The sequence below is a fragment of the Paralichthys olivaceus genome, chromosome 7, assembly GCF_024713975.1.
Source record: "Paralichthys olivaceus isolate ysfri-2021 chromosome 7, ASM2471397v2, whole genome shotgun sequence".
NCBI lineage: Eukaryota > Metazoa > Chordata > Actinopteri > Pleuronectiformes > Paralichthyidae > Paralichthys > Paralichthys olivaceus.
The window spans coordinates 18,789,058-18,815,363 of record NC_091099.1 but is presented as its reverse complement, the minus strand read 5'-3'; the positions used below and the strand labels follow the sequence as shown (position 1 = coordinate 18,815,363).

General features: G+C 39.8%; 1 long non-coding RNA gene and 45 other non-coding genes across 46 annotated transcripts in view; all 46 read right to left on the bottom strand.

The window, feature by feature from the left end:
• The window catches only part of LOC138410829 (uncharacterized), a 73,469-nt gene that overhangs the window by 45,489 nt on the left and 1,674 nt on the right, over positions 1 to 26,306 (bottom strand). The window lies entirely within an intron of this gene.
• Positions 235 to 374, bottom strand: LOC138410964 (U4 spliceosomal RNA). The gene has a single exon (XR_011243607.1). It is a non-coding gene; the product is annotated as a U4 spliceosomal RNA (small nuclear RNA).
• On the bottom strand, positions 767 to 906 carry LOC138411023 (U4 spliceosomal RNA). The gene has a single exon (XR_011243666.1). It is a non-coding gene; the product is annotated as a U4 spliceosomal RNA (small nuclear RNA).
• Positions 1,300 to 1,439, bottom strand: LOC138410963 (U4 spliceosomal RNA). The gene has a single exon (XR_011243606.1). It is a non-coding gene; the product is annotated as a U4 spliceosomal RNA (small nuclear RNA).
• Positions 1,832 to 1,971, bottom strand: LOC138410938 (U4 spliceosomal RNA). Its single transcript, XR_011243581.1, has one exon. It is a non-coding gene; the product is annotated as a U4 spliceosomal RNA (small nuclear RNA).
• Positions 2,364 to 2,503, bottom strand: LOC138411022 (U4 spliceosomal RNA). Its single transcript, XR_011243665.1, has one exon. It is a non-coding gene; the product is annotated as a U4 spliceosomal RNA (small nuclear RNA).
• Positions 2,896 to 3,035, bottom strand: LOC138410946 (U4 spliceosomal RNA). Its single transcript, XR_011243589.1, has one exon. It is a non-coding gene; the product is annotated as a U4 spliceosomal RNA (small nuclear RNA).
• Positions 3,428 to 3,567, bottom strand: LOC138410992 (U4 spliceosomal RNA). Its single transcript, XR_011243635.1, has one exon. It is a non-coding gene; the product is annotated as a U4 spliceosomal RNA (small nuclear RNA).
• Positions 3,963 to 4,102, bottom strand: LOC138411021 (U4 spliceosomal RNA). Its single transcript, XR_011243664.1, has one exon. It is a non-coding gene; the product is annotated as a U4 spliceosomal RNA (small nuclear RNA).
• LOC138411020 (U4 spliceosomal RNA) lies at positions 4,495 to 4,634 on the bottom strand. The gene has a single exon (XR_011243663.1). It is a non-coding gene; the product is annotated as a U4 spliceosomal RNA (small nuclear RNA).
• LOC138410962 (U4 spliceosomal RNA) lies at positions 5,029 to 5,168 on the bottom strand. Its single transcript, XR_011243605.1, has one exon. It is a non-coding gene; the product is annotated as a U4 spliceosomal RNA (small nuclear RNA).
• On the bottom strand, positions 5,561 to 5,700 carry LOC138411019 (U4 spliceosomal RNA). Its single transcript, XR_011243662.1, has one exon. It is a non-coding gene; the product is annotated as a U4 spliceosomal RNA (small nuclear RNA).
• Positions 6,094 to 6,233, bottom strand: LOC138410960 (U4 spliceosomal RNA). Its single transcript, XR_011243603.1, has one exon. It is a non-coding gene; the product is annotated as a U4 spliceosomal RNA (small nuclear RNA).
• On the bottom strand, positions 6,626 to 6,765 carry LOC138411018 (U4 spliceosomal RNA). The gene has a single exon (XR_011243661.1). It is a non-coding gene; the product is annotated as a U4 spliceosomal RNA (small nuclear RNA).
• Positions 7,159 to 7,298, bottom strand: LOC138410959 (U4 spliceosomal RNA). The gene has a single exon (XR_011243602.1). It is a non-coding gene; the product is annotated as a U4 spliceosomal RNA (small nuclear RNA).
• On the bottom strand, positions 7,691 to 7,830 carry LOC138411016 (U4 spliceosomal RNA). The gene has a single exon (XR_011243659.1). It is a non-coding gene; the product is annotated as a U4 spliceosomal RNA (small nuclear RNA).
• Positions 8,224 to 8,363, bottom strand: LOC138410958 (U4 spliceosomal RNA). The gene has a single exon (XR_011243601.1). It is a non-coding gene; the product is annotated as a U4 spliceosomal RNA (small nuclear RNA).
• On the bottom strand, positions 8,756 to 8,895 carry LOC138411015 (U4 spliceosomal RNA). Its single transcript, XR_011243658.1, has one exon. It is a non-coding gene; the product is annotated as a U4 spliceosomal RNA (small nuclear RNA).
• LOC138410957 (U4 spliceosomal RNA) lies at positions 9,289 to 9,428 on the bottom strand. Its single transcript, XR_011243600.1, has one exon. It is a non-coding gene; the product is annotated as a U4 spliceosomal RNA (small nuclear RNA).
• On the bottom strand, positions 9,821 to 9,960 carry LOC138410937 (U4 spliceosomal RNA). Its single transcript, XR_011243580.1, has one exon. It is a non-coding gene; the product is annotated as a U4 spliceosomal RNA (small nuclear RNA).
• LOC138411005 (U4 spliceosomal RNA) lies at positions 10,353 to 10,492 on the bottom strand. The gene has a single exon (XR_011243648.1). It is a non-coding gene; the product is annotated as a U4 spliceosomal RNA (small nuclear RNA).
• LOC138410945 (U4 spliceosomal RNA) lies at positions 10,885 to 11,024 on the bottom strand. The gene has a single exon (XR_011243588.1). It is a non-coding gene; the product is annotated as a U4 spliceosomal RNA (small nuclear RNA).
• Positions 11,417 to 11,556, bottom strand: LOC138410991 (U4 spliceosomal RNA). The gene has a single exon (XR_011243634.1). It is a non-coding gene; the product is annotated as a U4 spliceosomal RNA (small nuclear RNA).
• Positions 11,952 to 12,091, bottom strand: LOC138410994 (U4 spliceosomal RNA). The gene has a single exon (XR_011243637.1). It is a non-coding gene; the product is annotated as a U4 spliceosomal RNA (small nuclear RNA).
• On the bottom strand, positions 12,484 to 12,623 carry LOC138410983 (U4 spliceosomal RNA). Its single transcript, XR_011243626.1, has one exon. It is a non-coding gene; the product is annotated as a U4 spliceosomal RNA (small nuclear RNA).
• On the bottom strand, positions 13,018 to 13,157 carry LOC138410956 (U4 spliceosomal RNA). Its single transcript, XR_011243599.1, has one exon. It is a non-coding gene; the product is annotated as a U4 spliceosomal RNA (small nuclear RNA).
• Positions 13,550 to 13,689, bottom strand: LOC138410972 (U4 spliceosomal RNA). Its single transcript, XR_011243615.1, has one exon. It is a non-coding gene; the product is annotated as a U4 spliceosomal RNA (small nuclear RNA).
• On the bottom strand, positions 14,083 to 14,222 carry LOC138410955 (U4 spliceosomal RNA). The gene has a single exon (XR_011243598.1). It is a non-coding gene; the product is annotated as a U4 spliceosomal RNA (small nuclear RNA).
• Positions 14,615 to 14,754, bottom strand: LOC138410961 (U4 spliceosomal RNA). Its single transcript, XR_011243604.1, has one exon. It is a non-coding gene; the product is annotated as a U4 spliceosomal RNA (small nuclear RNA).
• On the bottom strand, positions 15,148 to 15,287 carry LOC138410954 (U4 spliceosomal RNA). Its single transcript, XR_011243597.1, has one exon. It is a non-coding gene; the product is annotated as a U4 spliceosomal RNA (small nuclear RNA).
• LOC138410950 (U4 spliceosomal RNA) lies at positions 15,680 to 15,819 on the bottom strand. Its single transcript, XR_011243593.1, has one exon. It is a non-coding gene; the product is annotated as a U4 spliceosomal RNA (small nuclear RNA).
• On the bottom strand, positions 16,212 to 16,351 carry LOC138410995 (U4 spliceosomal RNA). The gene has a single exon (XR_011243638.1). It is a non-coding gene; the product is annotated as a U4 spliceosomal RNA (small nuclear RNA).
• On the bottom strand, positions 16,744 to 16,883 carry LOC138410939 (U4 spliceosomal RNA). The gene has a single exon (XR_011243582.1). It is a non-coding gene; the product is annotated as a U4 spliceosomal RNA (small nuclear RNA).
• LOC138410953 (U4 spliceosomal RNA) lies at positions 17,278 to 17,417 on the bottom strand. The gene has a single exon (XR_011243596.1). It is a non-coding gene; the product is annotated as a U4 spliceosomal RNA (small nuclear RNA).
• Positions 17,810 to 17,949, bottom strand: LOC138410936 (U4 spliceosomal RNA). The gene has a single exon (XR_011243579.1). It is a non-coding gene; the product is annotated as a U4 spliceosomal RNA (small nuclear RNA).
• On the bottom strand, positions 18,342 to 18,481 carry LOC138410952 (U4 spliceosomal RNA). The gene has a single exon (XR_011243595.1). It is a non-coding gene; the product is annotated as a U4 spliceosomal RNA (small nuclear RNA).
• LOC138410968 (U4 spliceosomal RNA) lies at positions 18,874 to 19,013 on the bottom strand. Its single transcript, XR_011243611.1, has one exon. It is a non-coding gene; the product is annotated as a U4 spliceosomal RNA (small nuclear RNA).
• LOC138410985 (U4 spliceosomal RNA) lies at positions 19,406 to 19,545 on the bottom strand. The gene has a single exon (XR_011243628.1). It is a non-coding gene; the product is annotated as a U4 spliceosomal RNA (small nuclear RNA).
• LOC138410928 (U4 spliceosomal RNA) lies at positions 19,938 to 20,077 on the bottom strand. Its single transcript, XR_011243571.1, has one exon. It is a non-coding gene; the product is annotated as a U4 spliceosomal RNA (small nuclear RNA).
• Positions 20,472 to 20,610, bottom strand: LOC138410999 (U4 spliceosomal RNA). The gene has a single exon (XR_011243642.1). It is a non-coding gene; the product is annotated as a U4 spliceosomal RNA (small nuclear RNA).
• On the bottom strand, positions 21,003 to 21,142 carry LOC138411050 (U4 spliceosomal RNA). The gene has a single exon (XR_011243694.1). It is a non-coding gene; the product is annotated as a U4 spliceosomal RNA (small nuclear RNA).
• LOC138410935 (U4 spliceosomal RNA) lies at positions 21,536 to 21,675 on the bottom strand. The gene has a single exon (XR_011243578.1). It is a non-coding gene; the product is annotated as a U4 spliceosomal RNA (small nuclear RNA).
• On the bottom strand, positions 22,068 to 22,207 carry LOC138410951 (U4 spliceosomal RNA). The gene has a single exon (XR_011243594.1). It is a non-coding gene; the product is annotated as a U4 spliceosomal RNA (small nuclear RNA).
• LOC138411039 (U4 spliceosomal RNA) lies at positions 24,322 to 24,462 on the bottom strand. Its single transcript, XR_011243683.1, has one exon. It is a non-coding gene; the product is annotated as a U4 spliceosomal RNA (small nuclear RNA).
• LOC138411028 (U4 spliceosomal RNA) lies at positions 25,135 to 25,275 on the bottom strand. Its single transcript, XR_011243672.1, has one exon. It is a non-coding gene; the product is annotated as a U4 spliceosomal RNA (small nuclear RNA).
• On the bottom strand, positions 25,931 to 26,071 carry LOC138411017 (U4 spliceosomal RNA). The gene has a single exon (XR_011243660.1). It is a non-coding gene; the product is annotated as a U4 spliceosomal RNA (small nuclear RNA).

Sequence of the window (26,306 nt, the reverse complement as noted above, 5' to 3'; positions counted from 1 at the left end):
GATAAATTGCTGTTTAAGCAGGATAAACTGATGTGGTTTATTAAGTGATTGTACTTAGTTTGGTAGGGGGGGGCTACTTATTTCAATGTTGACCCAGCAATTATGGTTTGAGTCAGACCTGAGAGTAACTTTACTCATGTGCTGAAGTATTGTAGTAGTAGGAAATTCAAGTGTTTAAATACTGCTCAGACTAACAAGATGATACCTCTGCTTTAATATTCACAAAATGATCAGTCTCCTTAGAGACCATCAAAAATTGCCATTGCCGACTGTATTTCAGGTCGTCAAGGCGGGAATTGGTTAAAGTTTTCAACTAGCAATAATCACGCCTCGGATTGACCTCATAGGCTACGATACTGCCACTGCGAAAGGATGATGAGACTGATTTACAGACGGAGGGTCTCAAACATCTGCACAACCCTATGCTAGGGTTTAACACTGCATAATGGGACCCAAAAGTAAATGAAACCAGCCATGTTGTGGTGGGGTTCTACTGTTAGTATTAAAAGTCAGGTACATTTAACTGAGATGGAGATAAATTGCTGTTTAAGCAGGACAAACTGATATGGTTTATTAAGTGATTGTACTTAGTTTGGTAGGCGGGGCTACTCATTTAAATGTTGGCCCAACAATTATGGTTTGAGTCAGACCTGAAAGTAACTTTACTCTTTTGCTGAAGTATTGTAGTAGTAGGAAACCCAAGTGTTGGAATACTGCTCAAACTAACAAGATGGCTCATCTGATTTAATATTCACAAAATTATCAGTCTCCTTAGAGACCATCAAAAATTGCCATTGCCGACTATATTTCAGGTCGTCAAGGCGGGAATTGGTTAAAGTTTTCAACTAGCAATAATCACGCCTCGGATTGACCTCATAGGCTACGATACTGCCACTGCGAAAGGATGATGAGACTGATTTACAGAAGGACGGTCTCAAACATCTGCACAACCCTATGCTAGGGTTTAACACTGCATAATGGGACCCCAAAGTAAATGAAACCAGCTATGTTGTGGTGGGGTTCTACTGTTAGTATTAAAAGTCAGGTACATTTAACTGAGATGGAGATAAATTGCTGTTTAAGCAGGATAAACTGATGTGGTTTATTAAGTGATTGTACTTAGTTTGGTAGGGGGGGGCTACTTATTTCAATGTTGACCCAGCAATTATGGTTTGAGTCAGACCTGAGAGTAACTTTACTCATGTGCTGAAGTATTGTAGTAGTAGGAAATTCAAGTGTTTAAATACTGCTCAGACTAACAAGACGATACCTCTGCTTTAATATTCACAAAATGATCAGTCTCCTTAGAGACCATCAAAAATTGCCATTGCCGACTGTATTTCAGGTCGTCAAGGCGGGAATTGGTTAAAGTTTTCAACTAGCAATAATCACGCCTCGGATTGACCTCATAGGCTACGATACTGCCACTGCGAAAGGATGATGAGACTGATTTACAGACGGAGGGTCTCGAACATCTGCACAACCCTATGCTAGGGTTTAACACTGCATAATGGGACCCAAAAGTAAATGAAACCAGCCATGTTGTGGTGGGGTTCTACTGTTAGTATTAAAAGTCAAGTACATTTAACTGAGATGGAGATAAATTGCTGTTTAAGCAGGATAAACTGATGTGGTTTATTAAGTGATTGTACTTAGTTTGGTAGGCGGGGCTACTCATTTAAATGTTGGCCCAACAATTATGGTTTGAGTCAGACCTGAGAGTAACTTTACTCTTGTGCTGAAGTATTGTAGTAGTAGGAAATGCAAGGGTTTGTATACTGCTCAAACTAACAAGATGCATCGTCTGATTTAATATTCACAAAATGATCAGTCTCCTTAGAGACCATCAAAAATTGCCATTGCCGACTATATTTCAGGTCGTCAAGGCGGGAATTGGTTAAAGTTTTCAACTAGCAATAATCACGCCTCGGATTGACCTCATAGGCTACGATACTGCCACTGCGAAAGGATGATGAGACTGATTTACAGACGGAGGGTCTCAAACATCTGCACAACCCTATGCTAGGGTTTAACACTGCATAATGGGACCCAAAAGTAAATGAAACCAGCCATGTTGTGGTGGGGTTCTACTGTTAGTATTAAAAGTCAGGTACATTTAACTGAGATGGAGATAAATTGCTGTTTAAGCAGGATAAACTGATGTGGTTTATTAAGTGATTGTACTTAGTTTGGTAGGCGGGGCTACTCATTTAAATGTTGGCCCAACAATTATGGTTTGAGTCAGACCTGAGAGTAACTTTACTCTTGTGCTGAAGTATTGTAGTAGTAGGAAATGCAAGGGTTTGTATACTGCTCAAACTAACAAGATGCGTCGTCTGATTTAATATTCACAAAATTATCAGTCTCCTTAGAGACCATCAAAAATTGCCATTGCCGACTATATTTCAGGTCGTCAAGGCGGGAATTGGTTAAAGTTTTCAACTAGCAATAATCACGCCTCGGATTGACCTCATAGGCTACGATACTGCCACTGCGAAAGGATGATGAGACTGATTTACAGACGGATGGTCTCAAACATCTGCACAACCCTATGCTAGGGTTTAACACTGCATAATGGGACCCCAAAGTAAATGAAACCAGCCATGTTGTGGTGGGGTTCTACTGTTGGTATTAAAAGTCAGGTACATTTAACTGAGATGGAGATAAATTGCTGTTTAAGCAGGATAAACTGATGTGGTTTATTAAGTGATTGTACTTAGTTTGGTAGGGGGGGCTACTCGTTTAAATGTTGGCCCGGCAATTATGGTTTGAGTCAGACCTGAGAGTAACTTTACTCTTGTGCTTAAGTATTGTAGTAGTAGGAAATTCAATTGTTTGAATACTGCTCAGACTAACAAGATGATACCTCTGCTTTAATATTCACAAAATGATCAGTCTCCTTAGAGACCATCAAAAATTGCCATTGCCGACTATATTTCCGGTCGTCAAGGCGGGAATTGGTTAAAGTTTTCAACTAGCAATAATCACGCCTCGGATTGACCTCATAGGCTACGATACTGCCACTGCGAAAGGATGATGAGACTGATTTACAGACGGAGCGTCTCGAACATCTGCACAACCCTATGCTAGGGTTTAACACTGCATAATGGGACCCAAAAGTAAATGAAACCAGCTATGTTGTGGTGGGCTTCTACTGTCAGTATTAAAAGTCAGGTACATTTAACTGAGATGGAGATAAATTGCTGTTTAAGCAGGATAAACTGATATGGTTTATTAAGTGATTGTACTTAGTTTGGTAGGCGGGGCTACTCATTTAAATGTTGGCCCAACAATTATGGTTTGAGTCAGACCTGAGAGTAACTTTACTCTTGTGCTGAAGTATTGTAGTAGTAGGAAATGCAAGGGTTTGAATACTGCTCAAACTAACAAGATGCATCGTCTGATTTAATATTCACAAAATTATCAGTCTCCTTAGAGACCATCAAAAATTGCCATTGCCGACTACATTTCAGGTCGTCAAGGCGGGAATTGGTTAAAGTTTTCAACTAGCAATAATCACTCCTCGGATTGACCTCATAGGCTACGATACTGCCACTGCGAAAGGATGATGAGACTGATTTACAGAAGGAGGGTCTCAAACATCTGCACAACCCTATGCTAGGGTTTAACACTGCATAATGGGACCCCAAAGTAAATGAAACCAGCTATGTTGTGGTGGGGTTCTACTGTTAGTATTAAAAGTCAGGTACATTTAACTGAGATGGAGATAAATTGCTGTTTAAGCAGGATAAACTGATGTGGTTTATTAAGTGATTGTACTTAGTTTGGTAGGGGGGGGGGCTACTTATTTCAATGTTGGCCCAGCAATTATGGTTTGAGTCAGACCTGAGAGTAACTTTACTCATGTGCTAAAGTATTGTAGTAGTAGGAAATTCAAGTGTTTAAATACTGCTCAGACTAACAAGATGATACCTCTGCTTTAATATTCACAAAATGATCAGTCTCCTTAGAGACCATCAAAAATTGCCATTGCCGACTATATTTCAGGTCGTCAAGGCGGGAATTGGTTAAAGTTTTCAACTAGCAATAATCACGCCTCGGATTGACCTCATAGGCTACGATACTGCCACTGCGAAAGGATGATGAGACTGATTTACAGACGGAGTGTCTCAAACATCTGCACAACCCTATGCTAGGGTTTAACACTGCATAATGGGACCCAAAAGTAAATGAAACCAGCCATGTTGTGGTGGAGTTCTACTGTTAGTATTAAAAGTCAGGTACATTTAACTGAGATGGAGATAAATTGCTGTTTAAGCAGGACAAACTGATATGGTTTATTAAGTGATTGTACTTAGTTTGGTAGGCGGGGCTACTCATTTAAATGTTGGCCCAACAATTATGGTTTGAGTCAGACCTGAAAGTAACTTTACTCTTTTGCTGAAGTATTGTAGTAGTAGGAAACCCAAGTGTTGGAATACTGCTCAGACTAACAAGATGGCTCGTCTGATTTAATATTCACAAAATTATCAGTCTCCTTAGAGACCATCAAAAATTGCCATTGCCGACTATATTTCAGGTCGTCAAGGCGGGAATTGGTTAAAGTTTTCAACTAGCAATAATCACGCCTCGGATTGACCTCATAGGCTACGATACTGCCACTGCGAAAGGATGATGAGACTGATTTACAGACGGAGTCTCTCAAACATCTGCACAACCCTATGCTAGGGTTTAACACTGCATAATGGGACCCCAAAGTAAATGAAACCAGCCATGTTGTGGTGGGGTTCTACTGTTAGTATTAAAAGTCAGGTACATTTAACTGAGATGGAGATAAATTGCTGTTTAAGCAGGATAAACTGATGTGGTTTATTAAGTGATTGTACTTAGTTTGGTAGGGGGGGGGCTACTTATTTCAATGTTGGCCCAGCAATTATGGTTTGAGTCAGACCTGAGAGTAACTTTACTCATGTGCTGAACTATTGTAGTAGTAGGAAATTCAAGTGTTTAAATACAATTCAGACTAACAAGATGATACCTCTGCTTTAATATTCACAAAATGATCAGTCTCCTTAGAGACCATCAAAAATTGCCATTGCCGACTGTATTTCAGGTCGTCAAGGCGGGAATTGGTTAAAGTTTTCAACTAGCAATAATCACGCCTCGGATTGACCTCATAGGCTACGATACTGCCACTGCGAAAGGATGATGAGACTGATTTACAGACGGAGGGTCTCAAACATCTGCACAACCCTATGCTAGGGTTTAACACTGCATAATGGGACCCAAAAGTAAATGAAACCAGCCATGTTGTGGTGGGGTTCTACTGTTAGTATTAAAAGTCAGGTACATTTAACTGAGATGGAGATAAATTGCTGTTTAAGCAGGACAAACTGATATGGTTTATTAAGTGATTGTACTTAGTTTGGTAGGCGGGGCTACTCATTTAAATGTTGGCCCAACAATTATGGTTTGAGTCAGACCTGAAAGTAACTTTACTCTTTTGCTGAAGTATTGTAGTAGTAGGAAACCGAAGTGTTGGAATACTGCTCAAACTAACAAGATGGCTCGTCTGATTTAATATTCACAAAATTATCAGTCTCCTTAGAGACCATCAAAAATTGCCATTGCCGACTATATTTCAGGTCGTCAAGGCGGGAATTGGTTAAAGTTTTCAACTAGCAATAATCACGCCTCGGATTGACCTCATAGGCTACGATACTGCCACTGCGAAAGGATGATGAGACTGATTTACAGAAGGAGGGTCTCAAACATCTGCACAACCCTATGCTAGGGTTTAACACTGCATAATGGGACCCCAAAGTAAATGAAACCAGCTATGTTGTGGTGGGGTTCTACTGTTAGTATTAAAAGTCAGGTACATTTAACTGAGATGGAGATAAATTGCTGTTTAAGCAGGATAAACTGATGTGGTTTATTAAGTGATTGTACTTAGTTTGGTAGGGGGGGGCTACTTATTTCAATGTTGACCCAGCAATTATGGTTTGAGTCAGACCTGAGAGTAACTTTACTCATGTGCTGAAGTATTGTAGTAGTAGGAAATTCAAGTGTTTAAATACTGCTCAGACTAACAAGATGATACCTCTGCTTTAATATTCACAAAATGATCAGTCTCCTTAGAGACCATCAAAAATTGCCATTGCCGACTGTATTTCAGGTCGTCAAGGCGGGAATTGGTTAAAGTTTTCAACTAGCAATAATCACGCCTCGGATTGACCTCATAGGCTACGATACTGCCACTGCGAAAGGATGATGAGACTGATTTACAGACGGAGGGTCTCAAACATCTGCACAACCCTATGCTAGGGTTTAACACTGCATAATGGGACCCAAAAGTAAATGAAACCAGCCATGTTGTGGTGGGGTTCTACTGTTAGTATTAAAAGTCAGGTACATTTAACTGAGATGGAGATAAATTGCTGTTTAAGCAGGACAAACTGATATGGTTTATTAAGTGATTGTACTTAGTTTGGTAGGCGGGGCTACTCATTTAAATGTTGGCCCAACAATTATGGTTTGAGTCAGACCTGAAAGTAACTTTACTCTTTTGCTGAAGTATTGTAGTAGTAGGAAACCCAAGTGTTGGAATACTGCTCAAACTAACAAGATGGCTCATCTGATTTAATATTCACAAAATTATCAGTCTCCTTAGAGACCATCAAAAATTGCCATTGCCGACTATATTTCAGGTCGTCAAGGCGGGAATTGGTTAAAGTTTTCAACTAGCAATAATCACGCCTCGGATTGACCTCATAGGCTACGATACTGCCACTGCGAAAGGATGATGAGACTGATTTACAGAAGGACGGTCTCAAACATCTGCACAACCCTATGCTAGGGTTTAACACTGCATAATGGGACCCCAAAGTAAATGAAACCAGCTATGTTGTGGTGGGGTTCTACTGTTAGTATTAAAAGTCAGGTACATTTAACTGAGATGGAGATAAATTGCTGTTTAAGCAGGATAAACTGATGTGGTTTATTAAGTGATTGTACTTAGTTTGGTAGGGGGGGGCTACTTATTTCAATGTTGACCCAGCAATTATGGTTTGAGTCAGACCTGAGAGTAACTTTACTCATGTGCTGAAGTATTGTAGTAGTAGGAAATTCAAGTGTTTAAATACTGCTCAGACTAACAAGACGATACCTCTGCTTTAATATTCACAAAATGATCAGTCTCCTTAGAGACCATCAAAAATTGCCATTGCCGACTGTATTTCAGGTCGTCAAGGCGGGAATTGGTTAAAGTTTTCAACTAGCAATAATCACGCCTCGGATTGACCTCATAGGCTACGATACTGCCACTGCGAAAGGATGATGAGACTGATTTACAGACGGAGGGTCTCAAACATCTGCACAACCCTATGCTAGGGTTTAACACTGCATAATGGGACCCAAAAGTAAATGAAACCAGCCATGTTGTGGTGGGGTTCTACTGTTAGTATTAAAAGTCAGGTACATTTAACTGAGATGGAGATAAATTGCTGTTTAAGCAGGACAAACTGATATGGTTTATTAAGTGATTGTACTTAGTTTGGTAGGCGGGGCTACTCATTTAAATGTTGGCCCAACAATTATGGTTTGAGTCAGACCTGAAAGTAACTTTACTCTTTTGCTGAAGTATTGTAGTAGTAGGAAACCGAAGTGTTGGAATACTGCTCAAACTAACAAGATGGCTCGTCTGATTTAATATTCACAAAATTATCAGTCTCCTTAGAGACCATCAAAAATTGCCATTGCCGACTATATTTCAGGTCGTCAAGGCGGGAATTGGTTAAAGTTTTCAACTAGCAATAATCACGCCTCGGATTGACCTCATAGGCTACGATACTGCCACTGCGAAAGGATGATGAGACTGATTTACAGAAGGAGGGTCTCAAACATCTGCACAACCCTATGCTAGGGTTTAACACTGCATAATGGGACCCCAAAGTAAATGAAACCAGCTATGTTGTGGTGGGGTTCTACTGTTAGTATTAAAAGTCAGGTACATTTAACTGAGATGGAGATAAATTGCTGTTTAAGCAGGATAAACTGATGTGGTTTATTAAGTGATTGTACTTAGTTTGGTAGGGGGGGGCTACTTATTTCAATGTTGACCCAGCAATTATGGTTTGAGTCAGACCTGAGAGTAACTTTACTCATGTGCTGAAGTATTGTAGTAGTAGGAAATTCAAGTGTTTAAATACTGCTCAGACTAACAAGATGATACCTCTGCTTTAATATTCACAAAATGATCAGTCTCCTTAGAGACCATCAAAAATTGCCATTGCCGACTGTATTTCAGGTCGTCAAGGCGGGAATTGGTTAAAGTTTTCAACTAGCAATAATCACGCCTCGGATTGACCTCATAGGCTACGATACTGCCACTGCGAAAGGATGATGAGACTGATTTACAGACGGAGGGTCTCAAACATCTGCACAACCCTATGCTAGGGTTTAACACTGCATAATGGGACCCAAAAGTAAATGAAACCAGCCATGTTGTGGTGGGGTTCTACTGTTAGTATTAAAAGTCAGGTACATTTAACTGAGATGGAGATAAATTGCTGTTTAAGCAGGACAAACTGATATGGTTTATTAAGTGATTGTACTTAGTTTGGTAGGCGGGGCTACTCATTTAAATGTTGGCCCAACAATTATGGTTTGAGTCAGACCTGAAAGTAACTTTACTCTTTTGCTGAAGTATTGTAGTAGTAGGAAACCCAAGTGTTGGAATACTGCTCAAACTAACAAGATGGCTCATCTGATTTAATATTCACAAAATTATCAGTCTCCTTAGAGACCATCAAAAATTGCCATTGCCGACTATATTTCAGGTCGTCAAGGCGGGAATTGGTTAAAGTTTTCAACTAGCAATAATCACGCCTCGGATTGACCTCATAGGCTACGATACTGCCACTGCGAAAGGATGATGAGACTGATTTACAGAAGGACGGTCTCAAACATCTGCACAACCCTATGCTAGGGTTTAACACTGCATAATGGGACCCCAAAGTAAATGAAACCAGCTATGTTGTGGTGGGGTTCTACTGTTAGTATTAAAAGTCAGGTACATTTAACTGAGATGGAGATAAATTGCTGTTTAAGCAGGATAAACTGATGTGGTTTATTAAGTGATTGTACTTAGTTTGGTAGGGGGGGGCTACTTATTTCAATGTTGACCCAGCAATTATGGTTTGAGTCAGACCTGAGAGTAACTTTACTCATGTGCTGAAGTATTGTAGTAGTAGGAAATTCAAGTGTTTAAATACTGCTCAGACTAACAAGACGATACCTCTGCTTTAATATTCACAAAATGATCAGTCTCCTTAGAGACCATCAAAAATTGCCATTGCCGACTGTATTTCAGGTCGTCAAGGCGGGAATTGGTTAAAGTTTTCAACTAGCAATAATCACGCCTCGGATTGACCTCATAGGCTACGATACTGCCACTGCGAAAGGATGATGAGACTGATTTACAGACGGAGGGTCTCGAACATCTGCACAACCCTATGCTAGGGTTTAACACTGCATAATGGGACCCAAAAGTAAATGAAACCAGCCATGTTGTGGTGGGGTTCTACTGTTAGTATTAAAAGTCAAGTACATTTAACTGAGATGGAGATAAATTGCTGTTTAAGCAGGATAAACTGATGTGGTTTATTAAGTGATTGTACTTAGTTTGGTAGGCGGGGCTACTCATTTAAATGTTGGCCCAACAATTATGGTTTGAGTCAGACCTGAGAGTAACTTTACTCTTGTGCTGAAGTATTGTAGTAGTAGGAAATGCAAGGGTTTGTATACTGCTCAAACTAACAAGATGCATCGTCTGATTTAATATTCACAAAATGATCAGTCTCCTTAGAGACCATCAAAAATTGCCATTGCCGACTATATTTCAGGTCGTCAAGGCGGGAATTGGTTAAAGTTTTCAACTAGCAATAATCACGCCTCGGATTGACCTCATAGGCTACGATACTGCCACTGCGAAAGGATGATGAGACTGATTTACAGACGGAGGGTCTCAAACATCTGCACAACCCTATGCTAGGGTTTAACACTGCATAATGGGACCCAAAAGTAAATGAAACCAGCCATGTTGTGGTGGGGTTCTACTGTTAGTATTAAAAGTCAGGTACATTTAACTGAGATGGAGATAAATTGCTGTTTAAGCAGGATAAACTGATGTGGTTTATTAAGTGATTGTACTTAGTTTGGTAGGCGGGGCTACTCATTTAAATGTTGGCCCAACAATTATGGTTTGAGTCAGACCTGAGAGTAACTTTACTCTTGTGCTGAAGTATTGTAGTAGTAGGAAATGCAAGGGTTTGTATACTGCTCAAACTAACAAGATGCGTCGTCTGATTTAATATTCACAAAATTATCAGTCTCCTTAGAGACCATCAAAAATTGCCATTGCCGACTATATTTCAGGTCGTCAAGGCGGGAATTGGTTAAAGTTTTCAACTAGCAATAATCACGCCTCGGATTGACCTCATAGGCTACGATACTGCCACTGCGAAAGGATGATGAGACTGATTTACAGACGGATGGTCTCAAACATCTGCACAACCCTATGCTAGGGTTTAACACTGCATAATGGGACCCCAAAGTAAATGAAACCAGCCATGTTGTGGTGGGGTTCTACTGTTGGTATTAAAAGTCAGGTACATTTAACTGAGATGGAGATAAATTGCTGTTTAAGCAGGATAAACTGATGTGGTTTATTAAGTGATTGTACTTAGTTTGGTAGGGGGGGCTACTCGTTTAAATGTTGGCCCGGCAATTATGGTTTGAGTCAGACCTGAGAGTAACTTTACTCTTGTGCTTAAGTATTGTAGTAGTAGGAAATTCAATTGTTTGAATACTGCTCAGACTAACAAGATGATACCTCTGCTTTAATATTCACAAAATGATCAGTCTCCTTAGAGACCATCAAAAATTGCCATTGCCGACTATATTTCCGGTCGTCAAGGCGGGAATTGGTTAAAGTTTTCAACTAGCAATAATCACGCCTCGGATTGACCTCATAGGCTACGATACTGCCACTGCGAAAGGATGATGAGACTGATTTACAGACGGAGCGTCTCGAACATCTGCACAACCCTATGCTAGGGTTTAACACTGCATAATGGGACCCAAAAGTAAATGAAACCAGCTATGTTGTGGTGGGCTTCTACTGTCAGTATTAAAAGTCAGGTACATTTAACTGAGATGGAGATAAATTGCTGTTTAAGCAGGATAAACTGATATGGTTTATTAAGTGATTGTACTTAGTTTGGTAGGCGGGGCTACTCATTTAAATGTTGGCCCAACAATTATGGTTTGAGTCAGACCTGAGAGTAACTTTACTCTTGTGCTGAAGTATTGTAGTAGTAGGAAATGCAAGGGTTTGAATACTGCTCAAACTAACAAGATGCATCGTCTGATTTAATATTCACAAAATTATCAGTCTCCTTAGAGACCATCAAAAATTGCCATTGCCGACTACATTTCAGGTCGTCAAGGCGGGAATTGGTTAAAGTTTTCAACTAGCAATAATCACTCCTCGGATTGACCTCATAGGCTACGATACTGCCACTGCGAAAGGATGATGAGACTGATTTACAGAAGGAGGGTCTCAAACATCTGCACAACCCTATGCTAGGGTTTAACACTGCATAATGGGACCCCAAAGTAAATGAAACCAGCTATGTTGTGGTGGGGTTCTACTGTTAGTATTAAAAGTCAGGTACATTTAACTGAGATGGAGATAAATTGCTGTTTAAGCAGGATAAACTGATGTGGTTTATTAAGTGATTGTACTTAGTTTGGTAGGGGGGGGGGCTACTTATTTCAATGTTGGCCCAGCAATTATGGTTTGAGTAAGACCTGAGAGTAACTTTACTCATGTGCTAAAGTATTGTAGTAGTAGGAAATTCAAGTGTTTAAATACTGCTCAGACTAACAAGATGATACCTCTGCTTTAATATTCACAAAATGATCAGTCTCCTTAGAGACCATCAAAAATTGCCATTGCCGACTATATTTCAGGTCGTCAAGGCGGGAATTGGTTAAAGTTTTCAACTAGCAATAATCACGCCTCGGATTGACCTCATAGGCTACGATACTGCCACTGCGAAAGGATGATGAGACTGATTTACAGACGGAGGGTCTCAAACATCTGCACAACCCTATGCTAGGGTTTAACACTGCATAATGGGACCCAAAAGTAAATGAAACCAGCCATGTTGTGGTGGAGTTCTACTGTTAGTATTAAAAGTCAGGTACATTTAACTGAGATGGAGATAAATTGCTGTTTAAGCAGGACAAACTGATATGGTTTATTAAGTGATTGTACTTAGTTTGGTAGGCGGGGCTACTCATTTAAATGTTGGCCCAACAATTATGGTTTGAGTCAGACCTGAAAGTAACTTTACTCTTTTGCTGAAGTATTGTAGTAGTAGGAAACCCAAGTGTTGGAATACTGCTCAGACTAACAAGATGGCTCGTCTGATTTAATATTCACAAAATTATCAGTCTCCTTAGAGACCATCAAAAATTGCCATTGCCGACTATATTTCAGGTCGTCAAGGCGGGAATTGGTTAAAGTTTTCAACTAGCAATAATCACGCCTCGGATTGACCTCATAGGCTACGATACTGCCACTGCGAAAGGATGATGAGACTGATTTACAGACGGAGTGTCTCAAACATCTGCACAACCCTATGCTAGGGTTTAACACTGCATAATGGGACCCCAAAGTAAATGAAACCAGCCATGTTGTGGTGGGGTTCTACTGTTAGTATTAAAAGTCAGGTACATTTAACTGAGATGGAGATAAATTGCTGTTTAAGCAGGATAAACTGATGTGGTTTATTAAGTGATTGTACTTAGTTTGGTAGGGGGGGGGCTACTTATTTCAATGTTGGCCCAGCAATTATGGTTTGAGTCAGACCTGAGAGTAACTTTACTCATGTGCTGAACTATTGTAGTAGTAGGAAATTCAAGTGTTTAAATACAATTCAGACTAACAAGATGATACCTCTGCTTTAATATTCACAAAATGATCAGTCTCCTTAGAGACCATCAAAAATTGCCATTGCCGACTGTATTTCAGGTCGTCAAGGCGGGAATTGGTTAAAGTTTTCAACTAGCAATAATCACGCCTCGGATTGACCTCATAGGCTACGATACTGCCACTGCGAAAGGATGATGAGACTGATTTACAGACGGAGGGTCTCAAACATCTGCACAACCCTATGCTAGGGTTTAACACTGCATAATGGGACCCAAAAGTAAATGAAACCAGCCATGTTGTGGTGGGGTTCTACTGTTAGTATTAAAAGTCAGGTACATTTAACTGAGATGGAGATAAATTGCTGTTTAAGCAGGACAAACTGATATGGTTTATTAAGTGATTGTACTTAGTTTGGTAGGCGGGGCTACTCATTTAAATGTTGGCCCAACAATTATGGTTTGAGTCAGACCTGAAAGTAACTTTACTCTTTTGCTGAAGTATTGTAGTAGTAGGAAACCGAAGTGTTGGAATACTGCTCAAACTAACAAGATGGCTCGTCTGATTTAATATTCACAAAATTATCAGTCTCCTTAGAGACCATCAAAAATTGCCATTGCCGACTATATTTCAGGTCGTCAAGGCGGGAATTGGTTAAAGTTTTCAACTAGCAATAATCACGCCTCGGATTGACCTCATAGGCTACGATACTGCCACTGCGAAAGGATGATGAGACTGATTTACAGAAGGAGGGTCTCAAACATCTGCACAACCCTATGCTAGGGTTTAACACTGCATAATGGGACCCCAAAGTAAATGAAACCAGCTATGTTGTGGTGGGGTTCTACTGTTAGTATTAAAAGTCAGGTACATTTAACTGAGATGGAGATAAATTGCTGTTTAAGCAGGATAAACTGATGTGGTTTATTAAGTGATTGTACTTAGTTTGGTAGGGGGGGGCTACTTATTTCAATGTTGACCCAGCAATTATGGTTTGAGTCAGACCTGAGAGTAACTTTACTCATGTGCTGAAGTATTGTAGTAGTAGGAAATTCAAGTGTTTAAATACTGCTCAGACTAACAAGATGATACCTCTGCTTTAATATTCACAAAATGATCAGTCTCCTTAGAGACCATCAAAAATTGCCATTGCCGACTGTATTTCAGGTCGTCAAGGCGGGAATTGGTTAAAGTTTTCAACTAGCAATAATCACGCCTCGGATTGACCTCATAGGCTACGATACTGCCACTGCGAAAGGATGATGAGACTGATTTACAGACGGAGGGTCTCAAACATCTGCACAACCCTATGCTAGGGTTTAACACTGCATAATGGGACCCAAAAGTAAATGAAACCAGCCATGTTGTGGTGGGGTTCTACTGTTAGTATTAAAAGTCAGGTACATTTAACTGAGATGGAGATAAATTGCTGTTTAAGCAGGACAAACTGATATGGTTTATTAAGTGATTGTACTTAGTTTGGTAGGCGGGGCTACTCATTTAAATGTTGGCCCAACAATTATGGTTTGAGTCAGACCTGAAAGTAACTTTACTCTTTTGCTGAAGTATTGTAGTAGTAGGAAACCCAAGTGTTGGAATACTGCTCAAACTAACAAGATGGCTCATCTGATTTAATATTCACAAAATTATCAGTCTCCTTAGAGACCATCAAAAATTGCCATTGCCGACTATATTTCAGGTCGTCAAGGCGGGAATTGGTTAAAGTTTTCAACTAGCAATAATCACGCCTCGGATTGACCTCATAGGCTACGATACTGCCACTGCGAAAGGATGATGAGACTGATTTACAGAAGGACGGTCTCAAACATCTGCACAACCCTATGCTAGGGTTTAACACTGCATAATGGGACCCCAAAGTAAATGAAACCAGCTATGTTGTGGTGGGGTTCTACTGTTAGTATTAAAAGTCAGGTACATTTAACTGAGATGGAGATAAATTGCTGTTTAAGCAGGATAAACTGATGTGGTTTATTAAGTGATTGTACTTAGTTTGGTAGGGGGGGGCTACTTATTTCAATGTTGACCCAGCAATTATGGTTTGAGTCAGACCTGAGAGTAACTTTACTCATGTGCTGAAGTATTGTAGTAGTAGGAAATTCAAGTGTTTAAATACTGCTCAGACTAACAAGACGATACCTCTGCTTTAATATTCACAAAATGATCAGTCTCCTTAGAGACCATCAAAAATTGCCATTGCCGACTGTATTTCAGGTCGTCAAGGCGGGAATTGGTTAAAGTTTTCAACTAGCAATAATCACGCCTCGGATTGACCTCATAGGCTACGATACTGCCACTGCGAAAGGATGATGAGACTGATTTACAGACGGAGCGTCTCAAACATCTGCACAACCCTATGCTAGGGTTTAACACTGCATAATGGGACCCAAAAGTAAATGAAACCAGCCATGTTGTGGTGGGGTTCTACTGTTAGTATTAAAAGTCAGGTACATTTAACTGAGATGGAGATAAATTGCTGTTTAAGCAGGACAAACTGATATGGTTTATTAAGTGATTGTACTTAGTTTGGTAGGCGGGGCTACTCATTTAAATGTTGGCCCAACAATTATGGTTTGAGTCAGACCTGAAAGTAACTTTACTCTTTTGCTGAAGTATTGTAGTAGTAGGAAACCCAAGTGTTGGAATACTGCTCAAACTAAGAAGATGGCTCGTCTGATTTAATATTCACAAAATTATCAGTCTCCTTAGAGACCATCAAAAATTGCCATTGCCGACTATATTTCAGGTCGTCAAGGCGGGAATTGGTTAAAGTTTTCAACTAGCAATAATCACGCCTCGGATTGACCTCATAGGCTACGATACTGCCACTGCGAAAGGATGATGAGACTGATTTACAGAAGGAGGGTCTCAAACATCTGCACAACCCTATGCTAGGGTTTAACACTGCATAATGGGACCCCAAAGTAAATGAAACCAGCTATGTTGTGGTGGGGTTCTACTGTTAGTATTAAAAGTCAGGTACATTTAACTGAGATGGAGATAAATTGCTGTTTAAGCAGGATAAACTGATGTGGTTTATTAAGCGATTGTACTTAGTTTGGTAGGGGGAGGCTACTTATTTCAATGTTGGCCCAGCAATTATGGTTTTAGTCAGACCTGAGAGTAACTTTACTCATGTGCTGAAGTATTTTATAGTAGGAAACTCAAGTGTTGGAATACTGCTCATACTAACAAGATGGTTCATCTGATTTAATATTCACAAAATGATCAGCCTCCTTAGAGACCATCAAAAATTGCCATTGCCGACTATATTTCAGGTCGTCAAGGTGGGAATTGGTTAAAGTTTTCAACTAGCAATAATCACGCCTCGGATTGACCTCATAGGCTACGATACTGCCACTGCGAAAGGATGATGAGACTGATTTACAGAGTGAGGGTCTCAAACATCTGCACAACCCTATGCTAGGGTTTAACACTGCATTATGGGACCCAAAAGTAAATGAAACCAGCCATGTTGTGGTGGGGTTCTACTGTTAGTATTAAAAGTCAAGTACATTTAACTGAGATGGATATAAATTGCTGTTTAAGGAGGACAAACTGATGTGGTTTATTAAGTGATTGTACTTAGTTTGGTAGGCGGGGCTACTCATTTAAATGTTGGCCCAACAATTATGGTTTGAGTCAGACCTGAAAGTAACTTTACTCTTTTGCTGAAGTATTGTAGTAGTAGGAAACCCAAGTGTTGGAATACTGCTCAAACTAACAAGATGGCTCGTCTGATTTAATATTCACAAAATTATCAGTCTCCTTAGAGACCATCAAAAATTGCCATTGCCGACTATATTTCAGGTCGTCAAGGCGGGAATTGGTTAAAGTTTTCAACTAGCAATAATCACGCCTCGGATTGACCTCATAGGCTACGATACTGCCACTGCGAAAGGATGATGAGACTGATTTACAGAAGGAGGGTCTCAAACATCTGCACAACCCTATGCTAGGGTTTAACACTGCATAATGGGACCCCAAAGTAAATGAAACCAGCTATGTTGTGGTGGGGTTCTACTATGAGTATTAAAAGTCAGGTACATTTAACTGAGATGGAGATAAATTGCTGTTTAAGCAGGATAAACTGATGTGGTTTATTAAGTGATTGTACTTAGTTTGGTAGGGGGGGGGCTACTTATTTCAATGTTGGCCCAGCAATTATGGTTTGAGTCAGACCTGAGAGTAACTTTACTCATGTGCTGAAGTATTGTAGTAGTAGGAAATTCAAGTGTTTAAATACTGCTCAGACTAACAAGATGATACCTCTGCTTTAATATTCACAAAATGATCAGTCTCCTTAGAGACCATCAAAAATTGCCATTGCCGACTGTATTTCAGGTCGTCAAGGCGGGAATTGGTTAAAGTTTTCAACTAGCAATAATCACGCCTCGGATTGACCTCATAGGCTACGATACTGCCACTGCGAAAGGATGATGAGACTGATTTACAGACGGAGCGTCTCAAACATCTGCACAACCCTATGCTAGGGTTTAACACTGCATAATGGGACCCAAAAGTAAATGAAACCAGCCATGTTGTGGTGGGGTTCTACTGTTAGTATTAAAAGTCAGGTACATTTAACTGAGATGGAGATAAATTGCTGTTTAAGCAGGACAAACTGATATGGTTTATTAAGTGATTGTACTTAGTTTGGTAGGCGGGGCTACTCATTTAAATGTTGGCCCAACAATTATGGTTTGAGTCAGACCTGAAAGTAACTTTACTCTTTTGCTGAAGTATTGTAGTAGTAGGAAACTCAAGTGTTGGAATACTGCTCATACTAACAAGATGGTTCATCTGATTTAATATTCACAAAATGATCAGTCTCCTTAGAGACCATCAAAAATTGCCATTGCCGACTATATTTCAGGTCGTCAAGGCGGGAATTGGTTAAAGTTTTCAACTAGCAATAATCACGCCTCGGATTGACCTCATAGGCTACGATACTGCCACTGCGAAAGGATGATGAGACTGATTTACAGACGGAGGGTCTCAAACATCTGCACAACCCTATGCTAGGGTTTAACACTGCATTATGGGACCCAAAAGTAAATGAAACCAGCCATGTTGTGGTGGGGTTCTACTGTTAGTATTAAAAGTCAAGTACATTTAACTGAGATGGAGATAAATTGCTGTTTAAGCAGGATAAACTGATGTGGTTTATTAAGTGATTGTACTTAGTTTGGTAGGCGGGGCTACTCATTTAAATGTTGGCTCAACAATTATGGTTTGAGTCAGACCTGAGAGTAACTTTACTCATGTGCTGAAGTATTGTAGTTGTAGGAAATTCAAGTGTATAAATACTGCTCAGACTAACAAGATGATACCTCTGCTTTAATATTCACAAAATGATCAGTCTCCTTAGAGACCATCAAAAATTGCCATTGCCGACTGTATTTCAGGTCGTCAAGGCGGGAATTGGTTAAAGTTTTCAACTAGCAATAATCACGCCTCGGATTGACCTCATAGGCTACGATACTGCCACTGCGAAAGGATGATGAGACTGATTTACAGACGGAGGGTCTCAAACATCTGCACAACCCTATGCTAGGGTTTAACACTGCATAATGGGACCCAAAAGTAAATGAAACCAGCCATGTTGTGGTGGGGTTCTACTGTTAGTATTAAAAGTCAGGTACATTTAACTGAGATGGAGATAAATTGCTGTTTAAGCAGGATAAACTGATATGGTTTATTAAGTGATTGTACTTAGTTTGGTAGGCGGGGCTACTCATTTAAATGTTGGCCCAACAATTATGGTTTGAGTCAGACCTGAGAGTAACTTTACTCTTTTGCTGAAGTATTGTAGTAGTAGGAAACCCAAGTGTTGGAATACTGCTCAAACTAAGAAGATGGCTCATCTGATTTAATATTCACAAAATGATCAGTCTCCTTAGAGACCATCAAAAATTGCCATTGCCAACTATATTTCAGGTCGTCAAGGCGGGAATTGGTTAAAGTTTTCAACTAGCAATAATCACGCCTCGGATTGACCTCATAGGCTACGATACTGCCACTGCGAAAGGATGATGAGACTGATTTACAGAAGGAGGGTCTCAAACATCTGCACAACCCTATGCTAGGGTTTAACACTGCATAATGGGACCCCAAAGTAAATGAAACCAGCTATGTTGTGGTGGGGTTCTACTGTTAGTATTAAAAGTCAGGTACATTTAACTGAGATGGAGATAAATTGCTGTTTAAGCAGGATAAACTGATGTGGTTTATTAAGCGATTGTACTTAGTTTGGTAGGGGGAGGCTACTTATTTCAATGTTGGCCCAGCAATTATGGTTTTAGTCAGACCTGAGAGTAACTTTACTCATGTGCTGAAGTATTTTATAGTAGGAAACTCAAGTGTTGGAATACTGCTCATACTAACAAGATGGTTCATCTGATTTAATATTCACAAAATGATCAGTCTCCTTAGAGACCATCAAAAATTGCCATTGCCGACTATATTTCAGGTCGTCAAGGTGGGAATTGGTTAAAGTTTTCAACTAGCAATAATCACGCCTCGGATTGACCTCATAGGCTACGATACTGCCACTGCGAAAGGATGATGAGACTGATTTACAGAGTGAGGGTCTCAAACATCTGCACAACCCTATGCTAGGGTTTAACACTGCATTATGGGACCCAAAAGTAAATGAAACCAGCCATGTTGTGGTGGGGTTCTACTGTTAGTATTAAAAGTCAAGTACATTTAACTGAGATGGATATAAATTGCTGTTTAAGGAGGACAAACTGATGTGGTTTATTAAGTGATTGTACTTAGTTTGGTAGGCGGGGCTACTCATTTAAATGTTGGCCCAACAATTATGGTTTGAGTCAGACCTGAAAGTAACTTTACTCTTTTGCTGAAGTATTGTAGTAGTAGGAAACCCAAGTGTTGGAATACTGCTCAAACTAACAAGATGGCTCGTCTGATTTAATATTCACAAAATTATCAGTCTCCTTAGAGACCATCAAAAATTGCCATTGCCGACTATATTTCAGGTCGTCAAGGCGGGAATTGGTTAAAGTTTTCAACTAGCAATAATCACGCCTCGGATTGACCTCATAGGCTACGATACTGCCACTGCGAAAGGATGATGAGACTGATTTACAGAAGGAGGGTCTCAAACATCTGCACAACCCTATGCTAGGGTTTAACACTGCATAATGGGACCCCAAAGTAAATGAAACCAGCTATGTTGTGGTGGGGTTCTACTATGAGTATTAAAAGTCAGGTACATTTAACTGAGATGGAGATAAATTGCTGTTTAAGCAGGATAAACTGATGTGGTTTATTAAGTGATTGTACTTAGTTTGGTAGGGGGGGGGCTACTTATTTCAATGTTGGCCCAGCAATTATGGTTTGAGTCAGACCTGAGAGTAACTTTACTCATGTGCTGAAGTATTGTAGTAGTAGGAAATTCAAGTGTTTAAATACTGCTCAGACTAACAAGATGATACCTCTGCTTTAATATTCACAAAATGATCAGTCTCCTTAGAGACCATCAAAAATTGCCATTGCCGACTGTATTTCAGGTCGTCAAGGCGGGAATTGGTTAAAGTTTTCAACTACGATAATCACGCCTCGGATTGACCTCATAGGCTACGATACTGCCACTGCGAAAGGATGATGAGACTGATTTACAGACGGAGGGTCTCAAACATCTGCACAACCCTATGCTAGGGTTTAACACTGCATAATGGGACCCAAAAGTAAATGAAACCAGCCATGTTGTGGTGGGGTTCTACTGTTAGTATTAAAAGTCAGGTACATTTAACTGAGATGGAGATAAATTGCTGTTTAAGCAGGACAAACTGATATGGTTTATTAAGTGATTGTACTTAGTTTGGTAGGCGGGGCTACTCATTTAAATGTTGGCCCAACAATTATGGTTTGAGTCAGACCTGAAAGTAACTTTACTCTTTTGCTGAAGTATTGTAGTAGTAGGAAACCCAAGTTTTGGAATACTGCTCAAACTAAAAAGATGGCTCATCTGATTTAATATTCACAAAATTATCAGTCTCCTTAGAGACCATCAAAAATTGCCATTGCCGACTATATTTCAGGTCGTCAAGGCGGGAATTGGTTAAAGTTTTCAACTAGCAATAATCACGCCTCGGATTGACCTCATAGGCTACGATACTGCCACTGCGAAAGGATGATGAGACTGATTTACAGAAGGAGGGTCTCAAACATCTGCACAACCCTATGCTAGGGTTTAACACTGCATAATGGGACCCAAAAGTAAATGAAACCAGCTATGTTGTGGTGGGGTTCTACTGTTAGTATTAAAAGTCAGGTACATTTAACTGAGATGGAGATAAATTGCTGTTTAAGCAGGATAAACTGATGTGGTTTATTAAGCGATTGTACTTAGTTTGGTAGGGGGGGGGCTACTTATTTCAATGTTGGCCCAGCAATTATGGTTTGAGTCAGACCTGAGAGTAACTTTACTCATGTGCTGAAGTATTTTATAGTAGGAAACTCAAGTGTTGGAATACTGCTCATACTAACAAGATGGTTCATCTGATTTAATATTCACAAAATGATCAGTCTCCTTAGAGACCATCAAAAATTGCCATTGCCGACTATATTTCAGGTCGTCAAGGCGGGAATTGGTTAAAGTTTTCAACTAGCAATAATCACGCCTCGGATTGACCTCATAGGCTACGATACTGCCACTGCGAAAGGATGATGAGACTGATTTACAGACGGAGGGTCTCAAACATCTGCACAACCCTATGCTAGGGTTTAACACTGCATTATGGGACCCAAAAGTAAATGAAACCAGCCATGTTGTGGTGGGGTTCTACTGTTAGTATTAAAAGTCAAGTACATTTAACTGAGATGGAGATAAATTGCTGTTTAAGCAGGATAAACTGATGTGGTTTATTAAGTGATTGTACTTAGTTTGGTAGGCGGGGCTACTCATTTAAATGTTGGCTCAACAATTATGGTTTGAGTCAGACCTGAGAGTAACTTTACTCATGTGCTGAAGTATTGTAGTTGTAGGAAATTCAAGTGTATAAATACTGCTCAGACTAACAAGATGATACCTCTGCTTTAATATTCACAAAATGATCAGTCTCCTTAGAGACCATCAAAAATTGCCATTGCCGACTGTATTTCAGGTCGTCAAGGCGGGAATTGGTTAAAGTTTTCAACTAGCAATAATCACGCCTCGGATTGACCTCATAGGCTACGATACTGCCACTGCGAAAGGATGATGAGACTGATTTACAGACGGAGGGTCTCAAACATCTGCACAACCCTATGCTAGGGTTTAACACTGCATAATGGGACCCAAAAGTAAATGAAACCAGCCATGTTGTGGTGGGGTTCTACTGTTAGTATTAAAAGTCAGGTACATTTAACTGAGATGGAGATAAATTGCTGTTTAAGCAGGATAAACTGATATGGTTTATTAAGTGATTGTACTTAGTTTGGTAGGCGGGGCTACTCATTTAAATGTTGGCCCAACAATTATGGTTTGAGTCAGACCTGAAAGTAACTTTGCTCATGTGCTGAAGTATTGTAGTAGAAGGAAACTCAAGTGTTGGAATACTGCTCTTTCCCCCCCTAACTTAAACCACTCTTTATTCAAATAAAATAAAACACTATATACTAGTAACGGGGGTATAAGGTAGAAAAAATTGTAATCATATTAAATTGCCCAGGAGGAAATGGTATCCATAGTAGAATCTCCCTATCTTCTCTCTTTAGTCTGATAGATACACAACACGGAATAGTCTTTTCTTTGTTATTGTCATTTAGCTTTAACACTCCTTTTCTCTTTGTTCCCCACTCTACCGTGGCCTGCAAGGATTTACTACTGGGAAGAAAATCAAAGCTGCATAGATTAAGATAAGACTACCATAAATGCGAGGAAAGTTGTGCAGGTTAAAAAAGAAATGCTCCGTCAAAATCTAATACAGTAATAGGCCTGAGTCCAGACCAGAAGGTTCTCTGCCTATTGATGACACAAATCAGTTGCTTGTTTAACAAAGAATGGAACATGATTTAGAACGTTTTTTAACCCTAAGGTTGAATTCTGTCTTGATATTAGGAAGGTGCCTAAGGGTTTGTTGATACAAAATTGAATGGAAAAAACATATTTCCCCTCAAATGCAAAAAAAGAAAGAAACAAGCCTGTGTTGAACATTTAGATATTTGTGTTTAGGGCTGCACCATATTTTTTTAATTAATCCATTTATATACGATTCATTTGTTTTGATTAATCTAGCGATTAATTTGTATCACTCGATTGATATAATTATGCATTTATCAAAGATAACATTAAAATAACTTGTGTCATTCATATTATTTAGAAGTATACACTGCAAGGCATTATTCCTCAATAAAAAATAGCCCAGTCTGAACTGCTAATCTGTCCTTGACAGTCCCATACAAAATCTCTCCAAAATAAAATTGGTGCAAGAGCTTGTTTCATTCAAGTTAAATATATAAATCTACATTTATAAACCATAATGTCTAGCATGCGTTATGATTCAGTGCCATATATTTTAAGGTAGCCTAGTAGTTTTATAAATGTCTGTATGAAGTCCAAAACTGACTGTCAAATAAAATAAAGAAAGTACAATTCAATAGTATTTCAACAATGTTTATTATTCATTTTCACATTGAACTGGAGGGTACTCTAATAATAAAATAAATGTTATTTGCCTGTTTCAAGTAAGGTAAGGTTTGCATTTAAAAACAAAATAAAGAGCTTTTGAAAAAAGGCATCTTAAAATAAGGTGCTTAATTTTAGAAGAATAAAATATGTAGTTTGAGTTTCCCACTTTCTTATTTTTTTTCCTCAATTACATTTCACATATCAACAAATATTAACAACTAAACAGCTTTACCACTCGTTCTCTCTTTGTTCCCACTTTCTCAAGTAAACTCTGCCATGCGCTGCCAGGATTTACCGTAGAGACACTAAAGATGCGCAGGTTAAAATAAAACTACCGTAAATGTGGGAAAGGTCGCGCAGGTTAAAATGTAAACGCTCGGTCAAAATCTAATAGTAGGGTCTGGATCCGGACCGGACCGCGTTCCCCCTTTTGGAGACCTATGCTAGATGATCGTGTGCGTTTTTCCCCTGGAGCTTGCTCTCCGGAGAAGCTGTACTTTGATTGTGCGCACCCCCTCCCTTACGACGACAGTAAAATCAAACTTTAGTAAACATTCAACGGACCATAACAAGGAATACTGGCACACTACTCACCAGCACATCTCAACTACACACACTCAGCTATTGACTGCAATGTCCAACTACACACGAACAATGCCATCTTAAAATCTGGTACTTCAATTATTATGAACAGCATTATCAGTCTCCTTAGAGACCGTCAAAAATTGCCATTGCCGACTATATTTCAAGTCGTCATGACGGGGTATTGGGTAAAGTTTTCAACTAGCAATAGTCGCGCCTCGGATAAACCTCATAGGCTACGATACTGCCACTGCGCAAAGCTGACGACTGATCCCATTCAACACGAGCTCACTCTGCTCCGCACACCTCTCTGTTACGGTTTTAAGCACATGTGGTTTCACGCGAACAACTTCATAATATATCATGATGTTTGAATATGAGCTTTATATAGAAATATACAATCCCTACGGAGGAGCAACGGGGACTTCATAATACATATATTCTTCTGCAGGTTATATATATTGAGGAGGGGCTGGATAATGGAAAACTGTCAAGTACTGTACTAAAACTCTTCAACCTTAGTGTAAACACTTTTGATCGAACTCGGCGGTTGAATCGTGCAGTGATGTCTGAAGTCTTCAAGAAACGATGCAACCAAGAGGCACACACAGAACTTTAAATGAATAAAAAACAAAACAGAAAGGGGTTAACGCTGGGAATGACGTCACATCCGGTACGTCTTTGTTTAGGGCTCCGTAAACTCAGCCGGACTAAATTAACAACCACTGTTTGACCCTGTCACTATTTACACTTTAACCACAAAGCCGTCGCATGGTTTCCACACAGACTGACTTGTTTTTGTGACAAAACAGAGAGCAGAGATATTATTTGTCATTCAAGATATGTATGTCGTGACAAGTTTAAAGCAGTGGGACAAAGTGATCAGATCGTGTGGGAACATTTGAGGTTGATTTTGTTTCAACAGTGAAATCAGTCTCCTTAGAGACCGTCAAAAATTGCCATTGCCGACTATATTTCAAGTCGTCATGACGGGGTATTGGGTAAAGTTTTCAACTAGCAATAATCGCGCCTCGGATAAACCTCATAGGCTACGATACTGCCACTGCGCAAAGCTGACGACTGATCTCATTCAACACGAGCTCACTCTGCTCCGCACACCTCTCTGTTACGGTTTTAAGCACATGTGGTTTCACGCGAACAACTTCATAATATATCATGATGTTGGAATATGAGCTTTATATAGAAATATACAATCCCTACGGAGGAGCAACGGGGACTTCATAATACATATATTCTTCTACGGGTAATAGATTAAAGAGGAGGGGCTGGGAAACTCTCAAGTACTCTAAACAGTTGTAAAACATTCGACCTTTGTAAACAGTTTTGATTCGACTCGGCGGTAGTGACGTGTGATCAATGAGAGTAAGTGTTCAAACAAATGACCTAACCAAAAAACACATATAACTTAAATAAATACAAAACAGAGAGAGGTTACCAGGGGAAATGACGTCACGTCCGGTACGTCTCTGTTACGGGCTCCCTTGACTCAGGCGGACTAAATAAAGTGACCCTATCAACGTTTACATTTTAACTACACTATTGAATGGCTTGGTTTTAAAGAACAGTATAATCAGAATATTTCGTTTGTAATTCTCATGGTCTAAACAACGTCTACACCTTACTCAAACTACTAAATAAAGTATGATATCGTCTAACTGCTGCAGCTTCTTCCTCATTGAAGTTATTTGATGTGTAAACAGTGAAATCAGTCTCCTTAGAGACCGTCAAAAATTGCCATTGCCGACTATATTTCAAGTCGTCAAGGCGGGGTATTGGGTAAAGTTTTCAACTAGCAATAATCGCGCCTCGGATAAACCTCATAGGCTACGATACTGCCACTGCGCAAAGCTGACGAATATCCGAGACATCAGAGCGAGTGATTCCGCTGCATACGTACTTTACGTATGGTCCATGCGTCTGATCGGCGGGATCACCGGCTCCTCTGCGCACAATCCTTCGTATTAACTTCACAAGAAGAGCTGCTCTCTGTATTTTGTCTCGTTCGTTAGTTTTAATCTTACATTTATATTACACGGTCACCAAGGCGCAATGCATGATGGGATTGGATCCCTCATAGTGCTGTCA